Source organism: Dermochelys coriacea, chromosome 1 (genome assembly GCF_009764565.3).
Source record: "Dermochelys coriacea isolate rDerCor1 chromosome 1, rDerCor1.pri.v4, whole genome shotgun sequence".
Classification (NCBI taxonomy): Eukaryota; Metazoa; Chordata; order Testudines; family Dermochelyidae; genus Dermochelys; species Dermochelys coriacea.
In genome coordinates this window covers 159,181,805-159,202,657 of record NC_050068.2, presented here as the reverse complement: position 1 = coordinate 159,202,657, position 20,853 = coordinate 159,181,805, and the positions used below count along the sequence as shown (strand labels likewise).

The following is a 20,853-nucleotide window of genomic DNA, read 5'->3' as shown; positions in this document are numbered from 1 at the left end:
GACTGCCAGAACTCTTTTTAAAAAAAAAAAAAAAAAAAAAAGAGCCAAACTGAGGGTGACGTCAAACCAGAACAGGCTGTTGGAACACGTTTTTCCCAACACCATTCAATTATATTTCTAGTCTTTTATTGTTTTAAGAAGTCTGGCAATGCTGCAGTGTATTGATAATACCATTCTCTAATGTTCAGTTCACAATATATTATTCAGATAACAATAAGCTAGATTGACTTGGTCTACACACCTGTACGGGAGGAGGGATGAAGGAAGAACACCTTCACTCCCGCTTACATCAGGGTATGAGCTACCCAGACTTTGGTCCAGGCACATAGTGGAAGTGGGTGTGGTGTACACAATGCTCGCCTACTCAAGAGTGGAGAATTCTGTCCACCTCCCACCACACCATCTAGCACAGATGAGCTAGTATAGGGGTTGTAATTTGCTGCTAGTATAAGCCAGTAGTCCCACGCACATACACCCTCCCCCAAGACAAGGGAGAAGCAGGGACAGAATTGTAGAATGGAAAGAAAGTTTAAGAAGCAACTTTAAACTGTTTTTATGAAAACTGTTGATTCCATTTCCCATGATGACGGAAAGTGTGGAGTCAATTAAGGAATACACAGAAGGAAAGGAATCGGTGCTGGGAAGAAGAATAGGTGAGGTCCAGGTGAGACTGAAAGCATAAGAGAGAAAAGGCAAACTGATTAGATATCCTAGGAAGAGTTAAAATAATGTAGTTATGTGCTTTGTACATTAGCACAACATTACCTGAACAATTCCTGCAGAACTGAGAAAATAACAGGTTTTAGAATAACTGACCTACATAATAAGGCATTGTACACACATCCGGGTTCTGATGGCAACATGCTTGCATAAATTCCTCCTAATGTTTTGAGTGAATAAAGTATTCTTGGCTTTCTGTCCTGAACTGTTGTGTAGTGTTGCTGGGCATGTTAAGGAACCACCATGTTTCACTTGAGAAGTGGTTGCACTTCAGTGGTGAGTGAATTCATGTACTGGAGCACTTGCTGGCTTTCCAGGAAACCTTATTTCAGCCTCTTTGTATGTGTTGAGACATTTGTAATTACAAGCTACTTTTTTCACAGGCCCCCCTTCATTGTTTTGTGCACAGAATGACCAATGCTTACTGAGTGGGCAGCTATTCTATATTTCTTTGTATCATCACCATTCAGTTTTATCTACCGTACACTAGCCAAACCCTGCACTCAGTACGAGTTATTAACTTCCTGTGGCTTTTCTGTGGTGCTCTTGGCATAGCTCAGGTCTTTGCGAACATGAATGAATTTATCTGCATAACACTCTAGTAAAGTGGCATTATTCCCCACTTTTACTCGGGTTTTAATTGAGGCACAAAGATCAAAGCCAAATTGTAAAAATGTCAACTAATTTTGAGTGTGTTGAGAAGCCCTGGGCCTCTGATTTTTCAGAGTACTTTACATTTTACAGCACTTATATGTTTAGAGCAGAGCTCCTGTTGGTCTCCTGCCTCATTCATTACACCTTCCAACTTCTATAACAAGAAGGCAGGAATCCTGAAGACAACAGCCATTTTTAACACTGATACATTCCTAGAGCACGATCCTTCCTGTGGAAAAATAGTAAGTAATCATGTAATTCGGGACTGCATCTGAATGCACCCAAACAAGGGTGCTGACATTGCCAATCATTCATTCAATGAATGCTTGACTTTGCAACCTGAATGTTCTTTTAACAGCTTTTGGATGTGATTTCCTTTGTTTTTTAAAAACTTAAATATGGGGGGGGGGGGGGGGGTGGAAACCACACTAACCTCCACATGTGTTCCTCAGAAGAACACCTCACACACACAGCACCTCTAGCAAGCTGCTACTCTGAAACCTGAGAGTAGCTGGAAGCAGTCAAAGGCTGCTATCTCTATGTGGCTGGGCGCAAGAAGGGGGACGTGATGTACACTTTTTCAGTGAGTCTCAACCTCTTGGCTGTATAGCAAAGAAATGTTGGATTTAGGACCCTAGATCATTCCAAGTTCTTAGGAGCGTGGTCTATCAGATCCTTCTCCCTCTTATGCCTTCCCCACTCCTGCATCTGTCTCCTGCCCCAATCTTTCCCAAGCTCTTGTTCCAGCCTCAGTTGCTGCTCTTTCTTCTACGACCCTTCTGCTCCTTTCTCCTGTCCTGTTCGAACCTCTTTTACCTGGACTCCTCCACCCTCTTTCCTACTGCTCTGCATCTCTTCCTCCTTCCCTCTCCCCTGCTCTATATTCTTCACTCCCTGTGCTCTCACTCCTCCACACTGCCTAGATGCAGCAGGAGGAGCACTGACAGCACAGGAAAGACAGAATCTCCCTGTTTTAAGTTGGCTGGCACTGCACAGTCTCCTGGCCATTAAGAGGAGCAAGTGCAGGAAAGTCCAGTTTCCCCTGCAGCCCTCGGCTGAAGTATGCTCAATGGCTTTGTGGGGATGGCACAGAGCAGTCTGATTACATGTAGGAGCTGGTGACATGTGAGGGGTTGGAGCATGCCCAGTGCAGGTGAACCTCGAGAATTTATCTGGCAAATCCTAACCAGCCTCTGAGCATAAGCCAACTACATTTTTTCAAAGGTTTAAAAATTCACCCAAATGTAGGTGAATTTTTATGGGGACAGTAAAAGGCACATCACTGACTACAGGGAAATACCCTTGCCATCTTTCTAATCCTTGAGCCAAAGCATGCAAGTCATCACAAACATAGAAGTGAAAGACTCAATAAAAAGTTAAACTTGGAAAGTTGCAGGTGAAGATCATGTCACTAGGGAAGTGCTGAAAGCTTGCAATGATGAGAAGATCATGTCACTAGGGAAGTGCTGAAAGCTTGCAATGATGAGACCATCAATGAAATAATTGAACTCTTCAACAAATATGGGAGCAGGAAAAGCCTCCAGAACAAAGGAAAATAGCATTCTAGTCAAAATGCCAAAGAAAGGTGATCTAAAGCAATTGCAAGAACTAGTGAGATGTTGCACGCTTTTCAGTGATAGGTTAAGTTTTCTATAGTATCATCTTAAGCAGAATAAAGGATGTGATCGAGGCAGAGTTAAAGGAAGAACATGGGGGGGGATAGCTCAGTAAGGGGGAGGGAAGCTCAGTGGTTTGAGCATTGGCCTGCTAAACCCAGGGTTGTGAGTTCAATCCTTGAGGGGGCCATTTAGGGATCTGGGGGAAAAATTGGGGATTGGTCCTGCTTTGAGCAGGGGTTGGACTAGATGACCTCCTGAGGTCCCTTCCAATCCTGATATTCTATGATTCTAAGTCTTACAGCTTCTCAACTAAATGTTGTAAGAATTTGTTTTTAACCAGGGGAGAACTTTCATTTTTCCCTAACTTAGTTCTCTGTCTGGAACACTTAACTGATGCTTCCCAAAAAGTTCAACCTGAGGCAGACAATCGGCATGGAAAAATTCATCCCAAATGATTAAAATACAGTGAAAGTATAAGTAACTAAAGACAGTGTATTCTAAAGAGATGCATTGGGCAATGTTAACTGTAGGCAACCCTAACAGCTTTGCCTATAATGATGCAATTTGTTGTACAACTCAAACAACTAAAAGATGGCAACCCTATATTTCTTGTGGAGGGATGAGGCTTTAACATGTAGGCAGTTTTGCTAATTATATTTTCTTCTCACAAAGCAGTTTTTGCAACAAAAATTAGAGACGTGCCTGTATATTCAAAAAGAGAGAGAATGTTCCACAAAAAGGGGAAAGGAATCACTCCAAAATAAGCATATGATCACTACCAATCATTTCTTCTCCACATATGTTTTACTCAGAAAAAAATGGTGAAGTTCAAAGCTCTCTTGTGGGTGTGTGTTTTTTTTGTTTGTATGTTTTTTTAAACTTGCATAAGCTGCATTTCCCCAGTAGATTATCCCTGCTCTCACAGACCTTGGCAGCATTACAGGGGTCACATTTTCACATGGATGAACTGCTCTTGAATGATTTTTCCAAAGTATGAAGTAAGGACATTCTTCCCTTCAAAGCAGCAATGTATGTCCTTTTTGCCACTCCAGCTGTTTTTTAAAATTCATTAGACACTTTATATGTTGTATTCACCACCAAGGGATAGTGTAAGAAGAATTCCCCCATTAATATTAATTTTCCTTACAATGAAGTATTTCACTTTTTTTTTTTTTTTTTTTTGCTTGTTTGGAAGGATTCCCCTTTAAAATCCAAGTGCAAGAAGTATAGGATTTTCTTCACAGTTCCACAATGAAGGGGAGAGTGACAGTTCTGATTATCTTCTGCTAACCCTTTAGAGATCCATAGTGTTGCCCTTGTCAGAGTTCCCATGAGAGTACCCGTTTAGCACACAGCAACGTCTCATGCCCTAGAAATCGCAGAAGAGGCATTAGCAAGGGTCACTAAGCATGAGGCACTCCTGCCACCATTTCTTACAAATACAAGTGGTTGTTGTAAACTACACATCTCCTAGTATAATTCTGTGTGGTAGGGTGAACCTACAATGGCTTGTTAAGGCCTTGATTCAGCAGAGCTTTAATTTTAAGCACATGCTTTGTTGAAGAGGGTTGAGATTACTAACCAGATTAAAGTTAAGTACATGGTGAAGTGCTTTGCTCAGCTGAGGCTTGAGTGTTGCCTGATCATTTTATGTGATTAAAATATGGATGCTTTTCTAGGGCCTGCTGCAGAGACTGTGATCCTTGAAAGTGCTCTCTTATTTCCCCCTTTAGATTTGTATTTTCAGCAAGTCCACTGAAGGGGATTAGCTACCACATTGCAATGAGTTTTGTTTCTTTGTTTTCTAGACTGACTAATAGGATTATGTTTACTATATCCTGAAATTCAAATACAGGAGCAGTCAACCCTTTGTCATGGCCAGTGTACAGGCCTGGTTTTTTGCGTAGGTCTGTAGAATGTATTAACTTGTAATCAATGCAGTCATTCTCTGCATTGATAAATATACCTATAAGGATTCAAAAGTCTAAGTCTTGTTAAGATAGATAAGACAGAGTACTCTATGAGAGAGACTTGCATGCAATGACAATAATACATTAACACAATATTTCTATCATGTACTCAGTATTCCAATGGTATATTCTACTGCAGGGAATGAAGTGGAGAAAAACAAGTTTTATCAGCTCTATTCAACTTTTAATCCTTTGTGTGTGCACATACATACATGTGCTAAGATTTACCATTTACAAATAGGATGTAACTATAGTTAATTTAAGAGATTTTTTTTTTTTACTCGCTAAACAGGCTTCACATTCAAAAGTTTTTTTCTCTAAGTGTATTTTCACTCAGACTTATTATTAACTAATGAGTCTGCCAAGCACAACAGGCAACAGTTACTTTTTATAGTTAAAGTTACATAGATATGGCACACCTATAAATGTGTATATATGAACGTGTGTTATATATACCCACACCAAACAGCATAAAAACATTGTCAATATCTATCTTATCACATCCCACAAAGTGTTAAAATAAAATTAAGGTTGCAAAGTCAAGGACACAAGTGTTAGGAAGTGTCAGAGTCAAGGTATCCCATACAAATTTAAATTGGTTCCCTTGTGCAGCTGCATTATGATACATTCTTTAATTATATATGATCTCATACTATTTCACCTCCCCCCCCCACACACACACAGAATAAGCCCTGCCTCTGTCAGTGAACGGGTAGATTTGTCATCTTATCCTCCACATTCAGTGTGTGGGCCTAGGCTTTATTTAACATCCACCATCCAAACCCAGCACTGAATACAAAATTGATTTCTACCTTGGCATTTCCATAATGCTCTCAGAGTATCTGAGTGCTTCACAAACAGCAATCAATCTTCATAACACCTATCTGAGATTAGGTGGTGTTATCCCCATTTTACAGCTGCGGAAATGGAAGCACAGAGATTTAAGACCAAAGTTGTCGAAGTGTTCACTAATTTTGGATGCCAAATTTGAGACGCCCAGGACCTGATTTTTTTTTTGGAATACTTAGAATTTCTATAGAAGCACATATGAACTCTGTGGCAGAGGCAGGGATAGAATTCAATTCTCCAGTGTGCCATTCTTCTCCCTTGAATATGAGAACAATCTTTGTGCTCTTGGAACGAATTAGGATTGTATAGTGAAGAAGGCTGTTATCTGTTGGACACGTCTAATTTGTTGAAGCAGTTGGAAGGTAGGTGGTGAACACGCAGCAGAGAACTGCTGGAAGACAGTCTATCTTGTGCACTGAATGAGGCAGAGGTCCTGTGAGGAAAAAAATGGCATGTGAACATGTCAAAGGCTGTATCGTAATGCATATGCATAAGGGGGCTGAATTAAGGTTGAATGGGTAAGCTGAATAGTGACATTCCCTAACTTTCCAATGCTTGACTTTGTATCCTTAGTGTTCTTTTAAAGTAATTTCCTATTTTCTTACATAAAACTGAAAAAAAACCCTACCACGTGGAAGCATATTGACTCCCACATGCTTCATCAGCAGGTTTGGGCTACTTAGAGCCACAGCAGATCTCTACCACTTGAGTAATGGAGTAATTGATAGTGGTAGGAGGCTGTTATCCTCTGTGTGGACCAGCCACTAAAGAGGGTTGAGACATAGGCTTTGCTAGTGTGTGTCACAGCTATTTGGCAGTTATACAGACTGACCTGGACCACTTGGTAGGTGGACTCATATGAAAAATATGGTATCATAGGCCATGCCTGCCCTGTAGTGCCCCCTGCTGAGTCAGTGTGATGCTGTAAGAACACTCTACTTCAGTTTCTCTTCTCAAGAAGCCAATAATTCCACCTCAGTCACTCTTGATGCTTGATTCAGTAATACCCTCCTTAAGGCTTGTTTATTACAAGACCCCTACAAAAAGGGCCAGATCAAAAAGTCCCAATAAGAAAAGACCAAGAGTGAGAGCAGACACTATGTACATACCCATTAAACAGGGTGGACCAGCTGTTCCAAATATTTTGTTACTATCAAGCCCGTCAGTTCAACACTATAGGGGATTGGAGGTGCTCTAACCCAGCCAAAAACACTGGGTCTTTACTGAAGAAGAAAATTGCAGCAATATAAACAATGGGTAAACTACCATGGATTTAAAACAAAAAAACCCACACATGACAGACCCTTCTGAAATTTACACATTCTTCAATCTATGGATTTGGGATAAGACTAGAGAGAAAATTCATTCTTTTCTCTCAATGACACCTAGTGCAAATAATCCAGATCTTAACCCAAATCACAAGCCAGAGAGTTTCAAAGATTGGGGAGAGCTGTGGAATACACATAGTGGGCCAGCTATTCGGTAAAGAGACTTTTCTAACTTAGTTTTGATCTCTAAATAACTTTAACTGGCCCATTCTCCCCTGGTACCAATACTTTCAAGTCAGGAATTATGTTTCTCAACTTTTTAGAATGCCTGTTTTATACTAAAAGCAAATTTTAATAGAACCTATGCCATCTGGTCAGCTAGGAAATGAAAAACTAATTTATAATCAAGCTTTGCAGACAGCTTTCCTAACAAAAAAAAAAAGTGTCCACATATGACATGCTCAGAAAGGGATGTGGATAGACAAATTACCCCAAGAGAACGGGGTTTGATCTGGAGAAGAGGACCAGCAACCTTAGCCTGTAGTACAATAAAATTAAAATTTCTTTCAGATACTGTTTCAATGATACCTCACACCAGTCAAGTTTAAAAATATAGAGAGATTACATGGGGATTCATGTTGGAGAAACTGTGGTCAAAGAGGAGATTTTATGTGTGTGTATATATGGTGGACCTGTCCAGTCATTAGATACTATTGGGAAATCCGTAACCAAATGTCACAAATTGTTGGATATTTATTACCAAATGCTCCTTTGGTAATCCTCCTGGGGCTTCCTAGTGGCAATGGTCACACAAAAAGAAAATAAAGAATGAATCTGCTAATAGTGGCTCAGCAATTGGTAGCCTCTCATTGGAAACTAGAAAGAGAGCCCAACCACTGAGGAATAGTTCCCCAAAAACGTTGTGGTTATGGAAAATACATACACCAATTATGCACCCATCACAATAGATAGAGGACAGATGTAACAAAATATCTGAGTTTCTCTTTTATTCATTCAGTGCCCAGACAAAGTACATTCACCTCCCCGCCCCCCCCACCCCAAAAAAACCCTCCAACACACCTGTCCAGTTTTCTGGAATATTAACATTTGGTCGGCATACCTGGTCTATTATGTGTATACAGAGATTTCACACAATTTAATAAAATCACTAGAAATGACACGGTGTTGTAATGATGCTCACTCTGTAATATGGTAACACGCTGTTAAATAGAAAGATCTGATGACGAGATTCCTATATAACAGCTCTTAAAACAAAACTAACAGTTGTAATCATTGTTTTGTTTCCGATATTTGCAGGGCAAGGATTTGTAAAATTGTTAGTTTCCTAAATATATAGCTTAAAACCAAAACAAACAAAACAAATCAAGAAGTCCCAACTAAACAAAAGGTACTTCTGGCTTTCAGGTTCCTCTGATGCCTGCCTGCTAAGCTCTATTCTTAGTAGTCTCAGCATTCTCACTCTTTAAGTCTCTCCTCGTGGCAGGAGCCTCAGCTCTCTTCTGGAGCCTGATAATACCAGAAATTATTATCCTCTCCCTACCAAGAATCCTGAGCTCTCCTCCTGGAGCTGGCTAGTAATTTATCTCCCTCAACTGGCCCCACTTAATCCTCAAGTTCAGAGGGTTTGGAAACCTTCTCCTGCTGGGCTTGGATCCCAGCTAACTCAAGGCCTTGCAGGGGCCCTCTTACTCCTTTCAGCATCTGCAAACAGCTGACTTGTTGTGAAGTCAATGGCAGCATTTATGCTGGCTCTTTTCCTCAGCTCATTCCTTATTGGCTGGGTAAGAGGACAGCCCTGCCCCACCCTTTCTGCATGGCTCCAGGTCGCAGTCCCATAAAGATACAATACCAGGATCCCCTCTAAATGCTACTTCTTCCTGGGACCCCTTTCCTTTCTCCGCATGTCTCCTAAGTCTTTGTGTATCAGACCACTCCAAACTCGTAAAGGGCTATGCCAGACGGCAGGGTAGATTGACAAGTAGGGGCAGACTACACCATCAGATGTGCATTTTAACAACCAGAAGCAAAGTCATACATCTAGGAATAAAAATGGAGATCACATTTATAATATTGGGGACTTTGAAAAGGACTTAGGGGTTGTGGTAGAAAACCAAATGAACATGACCTCATAGTGCAATACTGTAGCTGAGAGGGTGAATGCAAATCTTGGATGTATAAGCAAGGGAATATGAAATAGGAGTAGAAAGGCGATATTGCCTCTCTATACAGCATTAGTGAAACCGTTACTGGAATATTGTGTCCTGTAGGCTGCAGAGCTGCAGGGGAAGAGGGGAGCACCTGAGCTATGGCTCAGCAACTTTTAAACAGAAATGTGGAAAAAAAATTGTTGCCATCTGACCCATTTTTGACCACCCTGGCAACCTTTTCTACTCTTTTGCCCGTCAAGAGATGTAATTTGCCAGAGTTTTTTGCTGCACGCGCATACAGCTGCACATGCAGTGAGCTTGTAACTAGTGGCGCCACAACACACGCTGGGAGCATGCTGCAGCCAGCACCCATGTGCTGCTCTGTGCATGGCATGCAGTGACACGCCCTCACCTACCAGCTGCCAAAACAGTGATGGCACTTCTTAGAGCTAGGAACCAGACAGGAAGCAGGGCAGACCCATCGCCAAGGTGAGGCTTGCCAGCAGGGAGGGTTAAGGTAAGAAGTGAGGTGGGGAGGCAGTGGCTCCTGGGAGGAGATGATAGGAGGTCTCCCTCTAGGGTGAGGCTCCTGAGAGGGGTTGGGGCATGGAAGCTTATTGGCCTGTGGGGAGGGGTGGTCAGGCTCCTACTGGGAGTGCCTGAGAGGAGGAAGAAGAGTAAAGTGGGAGGGTTGAATGGCAGGGGATGTACCACTTTAAAGGATGCTCTGCAGCTGCTGTTGTGTCCAGTTCTGGTGTCCACAATTCAAAAAGAATGGTGACCCTCGGAAGGAGTTCAGACTAGAAATAGTTAACAGATTTTACAAGGATAATTCATCATTGGAACAACTTACCTGGAGACCTGTAGATCCTTCATCATTTGAAGTCTTTAAGTCAAGACAGGATCTCTTTCTAAGAGATATGCTCTTGCTCACAAAGAAGTTATGGGCTTGATACAGAAAATATAAGCTAGGGTTCTTTGGCCTGTGTTGTTGCAAGTCAGACTAAAATCATAATGGTCATTCCTGGCCTTAAAATCTATGCATTTATTATAGGAATTTATTAATCTATTTTCTGACAGCAGAGAAATGTAAGACTGAGGAATCCTGGGTTCAATTTCCAGGTTACTTAGGGTACTGTGCTGTAGTGATTATAGATCCTTCTACACCTGTGCCTCTATCCTGCCTCTGTCCCCTCTGCTCCTAGACAAACCCACACCATACCTCCTCACTTATACCCCCCCACACTCCATCAGTGCCCATCTAGCCCCCCTAGTCTCTGTTCCTGTCCCCAGTCCTTTGTTTCTCTGCACTGTCTGGCTGCTGCAAACCGGTCTTCTTCTGTACTCATTTCTCCATTTCTTACCACTTTGCATTCCATTGTGGATGCTGATGCTGCCGCCACCACCACACCTCCTTCTCCCGCATGCTACCTGAGCACCCCAGAGGAGCATTAAGACCACAGGTGACACAGTCTCTCTACTCTCAGTTCCTGTGCCCAGCACCACTTTGGCCTCTGACAATTACAGGGGAAGTCCAGCTGAGCCTCTGCAGCCCAAAGCATGGAGCATGCTCAGTTGCCCCATAATGATAGTGCATACAAAGGGCAGTAACATGTAGACAGAGTATGCTCAGTGCAGATGGAGTCTTCAGAGAATTTATTGCAATACTCTAACAAGTCTCTACTGAGCATGTGCAAACTCAGATTTTTCAGAGGCTTATAACTTGACTAAATTAACGTGATATTCACTGTAACAGCAAGACACATCCATGACATGAGAGCAAGCTCCCTTTCAAATTTCAAGCCGCATCTCCAAAGCACAGAGTTGCTGGAGCATCTCAAAGAAAAGGTTGCTCACATTTTTTTTTAAATGGCAAAACAATATATTTTCTCCTTAACCTCATTCTCAGAAATGTCTGAAATGTTATTGTTTTGGAAAGTTTCAGCAATTCAGCTGAAGGCAAGATACCTAGCATGGAAAATTTCAGCTCAAAGAGCTAAATTTTGGCAAAATTATAAGCAACAGAAAACAGGGTCTTATAATGGGAAGTGTGGGGACATCTTAACTGTAAATAGCACTACCAACTCCTGTAATGCATTATTTGAATGTCAGAACAAAAGAAATAGTATAAAAATTAATTAGATTTTTTAAAAAATTGGTTAAAGAAAAATGGCTCAATTCTACCCATATAAAGAGCCAGCGAATCTCATTTACTTCAGTGGGTTACACAATTATAATGAAGGTATAATTACCTGTATTTTCTTAAGCTGTTTTCGAAGTTTTGCCTTCTTTGGCTATCTGCCTATGAGAATTTACCTTAATGGAACAGTTCCCTGGTCCATTGTTTCCTGAAATCAAAGAATGCCAATAGGCAAGTATAATTAGTCTCATTGCTAGGTATTTGGAACGAACAGTGGGGGATACAAAAGTTACAAGGAGATCTATGAGCCCAGATCAGAATAAGAAACAATGAACCACTACAAAGGTTAAAATAAATAGAAGAATTGAAATGCAGAGGCAGGTAATATTTGTAAATATAACTCAGTGTTTTTCAAACTTAGTAATGTTTCTGGTTTGTTTTGAAAGAGGATGTATGGTATTTTGTCCTGGTTCATATTTTATACAAACTGATTCACCAATATCTAGTTACCATATGGCTTTAAGATGGCATGTGCTTTTATTACTAATTAACTTTAAAAAACCTGAACAGCTTTGTCCCTACCTCAGCAGAAGGTCCTGTGTCCAGAGCTATCAGTAGTTCATTATCAGTTTTTAAATTATGTGAGAGTTTTAGGCAGTGACTGTTCTTCTAGTTGGAGATAACACTCAGAAAGCTACATCTATCCCAGAACATTGTGAACTAAGATTATAGTTGGTATTGGAGTGCATTCAGTGAATAAAATTCTATATCTTTGTCCTTTAGCCCCAATAACATGTTTAATTTAATGAAGGTCTGCAGAGGTACAAGAAGATACTAACAAAGCATTTTGTAATGTTGATAGCTATACACTATGACAGATATTATGACTGCCTGCAGTATCTTTGGGGGAACATATTGCATTAAGTTTATGAATGGTCTATATGTCATTGTGGGCCAGAGTTTGTATGCAACTTCAGAGGCGAGGGTTACCACAACTCGTCCAGGAATTAAAACAGCTGGGAAGGGGTGGGAGGGTGATTAAGGCTAGCTGTGGATGCATACACTGGTTCAAATTGGGTTTCCTAGAGTTCATCAGACAAAGAAAGGGGTTTAGTATGAAAAGACTGAGTTTAAACTGACTCAGGGCCTTCATTCTGATCCAGCAAATGGACAGGACCTTCTGGTGGGGGGAGATAACCCTTGTAAAAGGGTTGAAGAGACTTTGGCTCACTAGAGCCATCTAAGACGATGGGTGACCTCTCATAAGCTTTTAGCATAGAAACTTTTTTTTGTCTTTGTGTTTTAAATGTTTTCTGTGTAAAGCTTTTACATACATATTTTTCTTTGAGAAGTCTGATTGGTAACTGGTATGCACTGTTGTAACCCCTGGAGAAAGGTTAACCACCATTGCTGGACCCTGGTCAGACGTGCTAGGGAAATTGCAGTGAGGTATAGGGGGATTGCAAGTCAAAACCGCCCAGTCTGGAGGGAGAACCTCCAGGTGTCTACCTGAGAGAGGTGATGGTTGGAAACCTGAAACCTTACGTGGATGCCTTCAAGAAAGGCCAGGAAGGGGGACAAAGGTGCTCTTAACCCTGAAACTATGACATATACCTGTCAAATGGACCATGGTTTGGTTGCAAGAAAGATCTGGATAACTGTGGAATATTTATTTTTTCTTGGTGATATGCCCACATTGTAAATCTAATCATTCTGAGACATCAGGAAAGATTTGAACCCTATGATGGTTATTTCCTTGTGAAGAGTGGACATACGCTAGAAAGAATCTAATTTGATGTCTATAATGCTGGTCCTAGTGATAATTTTGTCATTGACTTCAATGAGACCAAGATTTGGCCCATAATTCCTGTGATAATTTTAGATAAAAATAGCAAAGTTTACACACACAAAGCACCACTTTCAGAACTCCAAACAAATCAGCTCTGAGTTAAAATTCTCAGTCAGACTACAGCTAAACTTTGTGTTCTAGCTCCTCCCCAAACACAGTTAATGAATCCTACTAAGTACTGTACCCAGTTTGCCAATCCAAATCCCCCCTCCTCCTGCCCAGAGTCACTCAGACACACTGATCTGAAGTCTGTGGGCCACATTCAGTTCTGAACATCTATTCTGGGGTTACATTACATCTAACTTAGAACCCTAAGAATCTAATTGCCTTCTACGACGAGATAACTAGCTCTGTGGATGAGGGGAAAGCAGTGGACATGTTGTTCCTTGACCTTATCAAAGCTTTTGACACGGTCTCCCACAGTATTCTTGCCAGCAATTAAAAGTATGGGCTGGATGAATGGACTATAAGGTGGATAGAAAGCTGGCTAGATTGTCGACTCAATTGGTAGTGATCAATGGCTCCATGTCTAGTTGGCAGTCGGTATCAAGTGGAGTGCCCCAAGGGTTGCTCTCGGGCCGGTTTTGTTCAATATTTTCATAAATGATCAGGAGGATGGTATGGATTGCACCCTCAGCAAGTTTGCAGATGACACTAAACTGGGAGAAGAGGTAGGATACAGAGGGACCTAGACAATTAGAGGATTGGGCCAAAAGAAATCTGTTGAGGTTCAACAAGGACAAGTGCAGAGTCCTGCACTTAGGATGGAAGAATCCTATGCACTGCTACAGACTAAGGACCGAATGGCTCGGCAGCAGTTCTGCAGAAAAGGACTTAGGGGTTACAGTGGACGAGAATCTGGATATGAGTCAACAGTGTGCCCTTGTTGCCAAGAAGACCAATGGCATTTTGGGATGTATACGTAGGGGCATTGCCAGCAGATCAAGGGATGTGATCATTCCCCTCTATTCGACATTGGTGAGGCCTCATCTGGAGTACTGTGTCCAGTTTTGGCGCCCCACACTACAAGAAGGATGTGGAAAAATTGGAAAGAGTCCAGCGGAGGGCAACAAAAATTATTAGGGGGCTGGAACACATGACTTATGAGGAGAGGCTGAGGGAACTGGGATTGTTTAGTCTGCGGAAGAGAAGAATGAGGGGATTTGATAGCCGCTTTCAACTACCTGAAAGGGTGTTCTAAAGAGGATGGATCTAGACAGTTCTCAGTGTAGCAGATGACAGAACAAAGAGTAATGGTCTCAAGTTGCAGTGGGGGAGGTTTAGGTTGGATATTAGGAAAACTTTTTCACTAGGAGGTGGTGAAACACTGGAATGCGTTACCTAGGGAGGTGGTGGAATCTCCTTCCTTAGAAATTTTTAAGGTCAGGCTTGACAAAGCCCTGGCTGGGATGATTTAGTTGGGGATTGGTCCTGCTTTGAGCAGGGGGTTGGACTAGATGACCTCCTGAGGTCCCTTCCAACCCTGATATTCTATGATTCTATGAACCCCAGGACAGTGTAACTTATCTGTAGTTTCAGGGATTTAGACAAGTTGCAGATTTTAGCATAAAACTTTATGGATGGTGATAATTTTGTACAACACACCAGTCTACACAGTCTCCTCCAGGAATTAGTCAGTGTGAAAAAGAGAAAGGTAGATAATTTAAAAAACTGGATTTGAGGGCAATCTGCTGTGATTGATTGTGGGTGTCAGATATGACCGATAAATACTCTTTATTATTTGGCTTTGCAGAAATAATGAGTTATGCAGTTGCTTCCTTTGTGTAATCTGCTGGCCATTTCCTAGCTATTGGTTGGATGAACGGACAGTGTAATATGGCAATGTCACAAATGCCTCACTGTTTTGGACCGTTCAAAAGTAACATTTAAACTTCCTAAATTTTCATCCACATTTCAATGCAAAAGAAAATTTGTGAAAATATAGTTTCATTTTTAAGACTGATTATGTTCTTAAGTGACTTCTATGTTACCCAGGATATCTTACATGCAAGGTGCTATGTCTTGGTTAGATGTTTAGGTTGTGCCAGTCTACTTGCCACATCACAATGTGATTTTATTTCCTGTAGCTATATCACAACCCCAGAAGTAGCAGATATGGCCCCTGCGACCTGAGAGTTGGCCCGGAGCTAATAAGACACCGTTAATCTTATATGTGGAGAGGGATGAGGTAGTGTAACTTAGAAAGTCTGCGAGTCACCATTAGGTGCACTTACACTACCATAGTATAGCTGTAAGTGTGTGCAGCCAAGGAAGGGCATGCCTCAATTTGAATGACGACATTCCCTTTTTACTACCTGCGCCCTCTCTGCAGTGCTACCTCTATGGTAAATAGGTGGATTTCACTGGCTGAAGCATGCAAGTTATACTCTCCACACACTTAAATCTTCCAGAGTGGTCAATGGGCAGATTTTCAAAAGTGCTCAGCACCCACTAGCTCCTGTTGTTCTGAGTGGGAGCTGCTAGCTGCTAAACTCTTTAGAAAATCTGGCCACTTCATTTAGATGTTTCAGTGGGAGCTGAGAACTTTTGAAAATCTGGCTGTATGTTACTATTTGCCTTACCATTTATACCACCCTTAACAGTATCAGTGGTCTTGGCCATATATATGTTTTCTAGTGTTGGTCAAGTGGATTGCAGCCCTGCAAATTTATGCAAATATCTGAATAATCTTTGCAGCCTGACAGTTTTAATGAGGTTTTTAAAGTGCTATAATAGTTCATCACATGTTTGATTTTTCATTGTTTATAAATGTATAACCATTGCTAGTTGTAATATATGAATGTTTGGAATCAGAAGATCAATGATTGATAGATTAAAGTCTAATCCAGAAATAAGTTTTCCTGTATGGCTGCTGCCTGGTGAAAACTCTGCAAACTTCCTGAGCTGTATTCCTGAGCACTGCTGACTGGGCCATTAAAAATCTGGCCAGCAGCACAGTGGGGCTAAGGTAGGCTCCCCACCTGCTGTGGCTCTGTGTGGCTCCCGGGAGCAGTGGCATGTCCCCCCTCCAGCTCCTACATGTAGGGCAGTCAGGGGGTTCCACACGCTGCCCCTGCCACAAGTGCCAGTTTTGCAGCTCCCATTGGCTGGGAACCACTGCCAGTGGGAGCTGTGGGGGGGTGCCTGCAGATGGGGTAACACAGAGAGCCACCTGGCTGCACCTCTGCAAAGGAGCTGAAGAGGGGACATGCCGCTGCTTCCGGGAGCCACCTGAGGTAAGCACCGCCTGGAGCCTGCATCCCCTCCTGTGCCCCAATCCCCTGCCCAAGCCCTGATCCCCCTCCTGCCCTCCAAACCCCTCGGTCCCAGCCTGAAGCACCCTCCTGCACCCCAAATCCCTCATCCCCAGCCCCACCCCAGAGTCCGTACCTCCAGCCGGAGCCCTCACCTCCCCCCTGCCCCAGCCCAGAGCCCCCTCCCACCCCTGAACCACTCATATCTGGCCCCATCCCAGAACCCATACCCCTTCCCACACCCCTGCCACAGCCCAGAACCCCCTCCCATACTCTGAATCCCTTGGTTCCAGCCCCCAGCACCCTCCTGCACCCCAAACCTCTCATCCCTGGCCCCACCCTGGAGCCCTCACCCCCTCCCGCATCCCAGCCCCCTAAGCCAGCCGGTGAAAATGAGCAAGTGAGTGAGGGTGGGGAGAGCGAGCGACAGAGGGGAGATGGAGTGAGCAGGGGTGGGGCCTTGGAAAAGGGGTGTGGCAGAGGCAGGGCCTCAAGATGGGTGAGGCAGGGGTGAAGCAAGGGTGTTTGGTTTTGTGCAAGTAGAATGTTGGCAAACCTACTTCCTGCTTGTTTTCCCAATGGAATAACCCAATATAGTCATACAGTAAACATCCCAATAACCAGGTCAACATAAAATATTCGTAAAATTACAGATCAGCTCCATATCTGTCACACAGGGCATTCCGTTTATACCAGTGGAAGGCTCGTTTGGATATAGATATGGATACAATAGGCCTGGTTCACTAATTGGTTACTCCAATTTTGTGCTGGCATGATTCCACTGAACTGGATTAATACAGTGGTGAATCAAGTTCCAATTTGCATTTCTACATGTAAATGGAGGTCTTCATAAATACAGATTTATACCTACTCATAGATGCCTATAGCAAAATTAAAAACCAGGATTATTGAAAGCTATTTTAGAAAACAGAAGAAACAGACACTTAAGATTACCTACTTCCAACATTTCATATTTTTATATATATTATGCACAAAGTTGTGTATTATATGTACTATATGCAAATGATCTGCCCTGGAAGAAATCTGAGTGTCTTCAGATTTTTTGAAAGACTTTGATTTCTTTCAGTTATCTGTCTTGCTTTCATAAACCCTGATCCTGCAGTGACACTGTCATGCATGTGAGTATTCAATAGGACTGTTCACATCCATGTTATGGAATCAGGGCCACATTCTAAACTACCAGGGTGAATAAAGGAGAAGCAAGAAGTGGCAGAGACCATACAATTAACCATTGTGTAACTAAACACAAGTTCTGCTGTCATGATGGTATGGTATGGTGGAGGGGGGAATACAGTGAAGCAGTGCACACATAATTTATTATAAGACAAAACACAATCCTTCAATCTGCAGAAGCTTCTTGACTCCCATCATTTGTAAGCAGGCATTCTAAAAGTCCAGTCCTGTGTGCAACAGGACCAGATAGATTAAAACTTTTACCAAATGCTTGTATTTAAATGTTACAAAAAGACTAGTTTCCATTTGAACATTTAGAAGATTCTACAGCATATGTTATATACTTTTGAAAGCTTATACTTCACAGATGTTTCTTCTGACTGCTGTTGCCTTAACCAGAGATACCATCTAGATATCTCGGCAACAGAGGGAGAAGACTTAGTGTATTGCACAAGAATTTAAACAAAATTTATATAGCTGCTGACTAACATAATATACTCTTATTGCTGTGAGGGGATTTTAAATTGTTTTCTAATTTCCTTTTCCTTGGCAAGGTGAGATCATTCCTCCCATTCTCAGCACTCCCACAAAGAGTCCTAATTCTTTGACTCCCCCTGGTTGCGAGTAGGCCTCATATTGACCATGACTAGACAGGTCACGATCAGGTTACTGAATAACCTGTCACTATCAGTGCCTTGTTAGACTAGAAAAGTCATTACTACAGCAGTAATATAACCTTTCTTGTGAGATCTGAACATGCCACTTCCACAGTTGTTTAGCTGCTATCAATCTAGACACAGGGAGTCTGACTCTTTGATCCAAGTGGTGGTATCTAGTTCTGTTATCTGTGATTCCAGGGCATGAGAGGCCAGATACAGCAGGACTTGAAAAATTTCACTCACCAACTTCTCAGTGGTGAGTAGCAAGTTTTCCATGGCCAGGGATCCTAAGTAATTGCTCCAAAATTTAAGCTTCCATTTAAAAGCATAGTGTCTAAGTCTTGAGTGCAAAAATAACCTTCCAATTGTGAACTTAAGCAGTAGTGTCTACCTGAGCCTACAAGCAGGCATTTCCATTGTTTCTGCTTGCTGCATATAGCATTCCCAGGCAACAGCAGAACAAAATTAAGAAACCTCTGGTCAGTGTCCCTCTGCTGTTGAGAACTCTACAGACATTAGTTAAAAAGACAAGAATCATGTCAACTTTGCTAGGCTGCTTTTTGGGAAAGCTCTGAGTAGTAGCAGAGAGGCACGTGGAGCAAGTGGTAATACTGGAGAAGAGCTCCAAAATGTGTGACGGTGGGAGGGACAGAGTTACTGATTCTCCCCCTGAAAGAGTCAGGAGACTGTAAGAAGCATTCAGAGAGGGTTGTGGAGCCTCAAATTTATCATGTGATACAAAAGCTGGAGGCCCATATTTGGGTGCCTATCTCCCACTGAGGATCTGGGCTGGAGCTTCCTAAGCAATGTTCAGGGATAGCACCCTCACCTGCATTCTCCCCAGCATGTTGCTCCTGGACCTTGCTGGTGTCTCAGTTGTCCCATCTGTAAAATGGGGGTAATTCTTTTTGCTTTACAGGGTTGTTGTGGGGATTGATTAATATCTGTGAAACACCTGGAGATCTTCTGAAATGCATTATAATAATGAAGGAAGTCAATGCCTGTCCTCCCTCCCTCTCAGTGCAAAGCTCTCCTTCCTAAGCCATTTAACTGAGGGCTGTCTTACACATAAAGACAGAACAGGTGGTTGCCCAGGACAACAAATTGTTCAGTGATTCTTTAGAGGTTTGCGATTTGGGTCTGGACATTTTCCTGTTTACTTAGCACGGGGGAAGAGCTAGAAATGGTGCAGATTGGACTTGCATCCTATTATTTTTTCAAGAGTTTCAGACCTTCATTTCAATTTAATTATCTGGCACTCACTTACCATTACTGGAAAGGTTTAGAAAAACAAAACACTAATGCTGCAGCAGGTACAGGAAAAGCTCCTTAGATTTCACATCTTTTGATTGTTAATATTTGTGTTATGATTATGTCAAAAACCTCATCGTGATTACAACCACAGTATTTATTCCGTGTAACTATACTTCATACTCAAGTCAGTAAACGATATACCATATTAATATGGAAAATGAATGTAAATGCATAGCGATTGAGATCAGGGTGATTACTAACATGCAAAGTCATTTATCTTTATTGTTACCTTGAACGTCGTTCCGGTTTCGTTGGTTCACCTTTATTGTCAAATCCTAGGCTGTGAGCTTTCCAGGGCAGATATCGTTTTTATTTTACTCGTTTACACAGAGTGTATATGTGGACACACCGGGGGTCCTAATCCCTGCTGTGTTCCTCAGTGCTAACATAAAAGAAATAGTAAATGGTCATCATCTCCTTTCTGATCTTGGGCTAGAAGATGCATCCGATGAAGTGGGCTGTAGCTCACGAAAGCTTATGCTCAATAAATTTGTTAGTCTCTAAGGTGCCACAAGTCCTCCTTTTCTCTTCACTCAGCCAGGGTGTTGTGCATGGCTACATCAATGGCGCTATACTGATTTATACGGGCTGAGGAGCTGGCTTCTTGATCACAAGTTATTCCTCTAATTACTTCCTAACTATATCCATCTATCTCCCCGTCTCTTGGAGGCGGTGGGAGGGAGGAGTGATACATTAATGGAAGTTCAGAGAGAGGGGATGGAGGGGTGCGATTATAAAAGTGATTTACTTGCGTAAACGTAGCGAACAAAAGAGATCCCCCTGAAGCTCCCACAGCGTGGAAAAAACGGGTAAGGGGAGGTGAGAAAACTAGCTCTGGAGGGGAAGGTGATGAGAGGTGTCTCTGGGGGCGAGGTTATTCCGCACTCTGGTGGTGGCAGCCCCGTCCTCTGTAATGAAAAGCACCGGAGAAATGCCATGCTCGCACACGAACTCGTTGGCAGAAGCGGCTGGCCCCAAGGGATGTTGTCTGACCGGTGATTTCCATACTTCGCCTCCCTCCAGGCGACCCGCCGGCTCGAACCTCGCCGGGGGACTTTGGCACCGGCTCTTCCTCCGTGGAAACGCGGCCGAGCGCCGCGTGCTCCAGCCGCAGGGAGGGCTGGGCGGCAGCTGGCAACCAACTTTTCCCTGGGCTGGGCTGGGCTGGGCCGGGCCGGGCCGAGCCCCGCCCCGG

The 20,853-nt window shown here is 42.6% G+C and overlaps 1 long non-coding RNA gene across 1 annotated transcript; it reads right to left on the bottom strand.

Annotated features, from left to right (window-relative positions):
• Window positions 1–5,035: 5,035 nt before the first annotated feature.
• LOC119846637 lies at window positions 5,036–20,847 on the bottom strand. The gene is made up of 3 exons (XR_005289929.2): window positions 19,888–20,847; window positions 11,501–11,596; window positions 5,036–6,245 (listed from the first exon to the last, which is right to left on the bottom strand). It is a non-coding gene; the product is annotated as an uncharacterized LOC119846637 (long non-coding RNA).
• Between the last annotated feature and the right edge of the window lie 6 nt (window positions 20,848–20,853).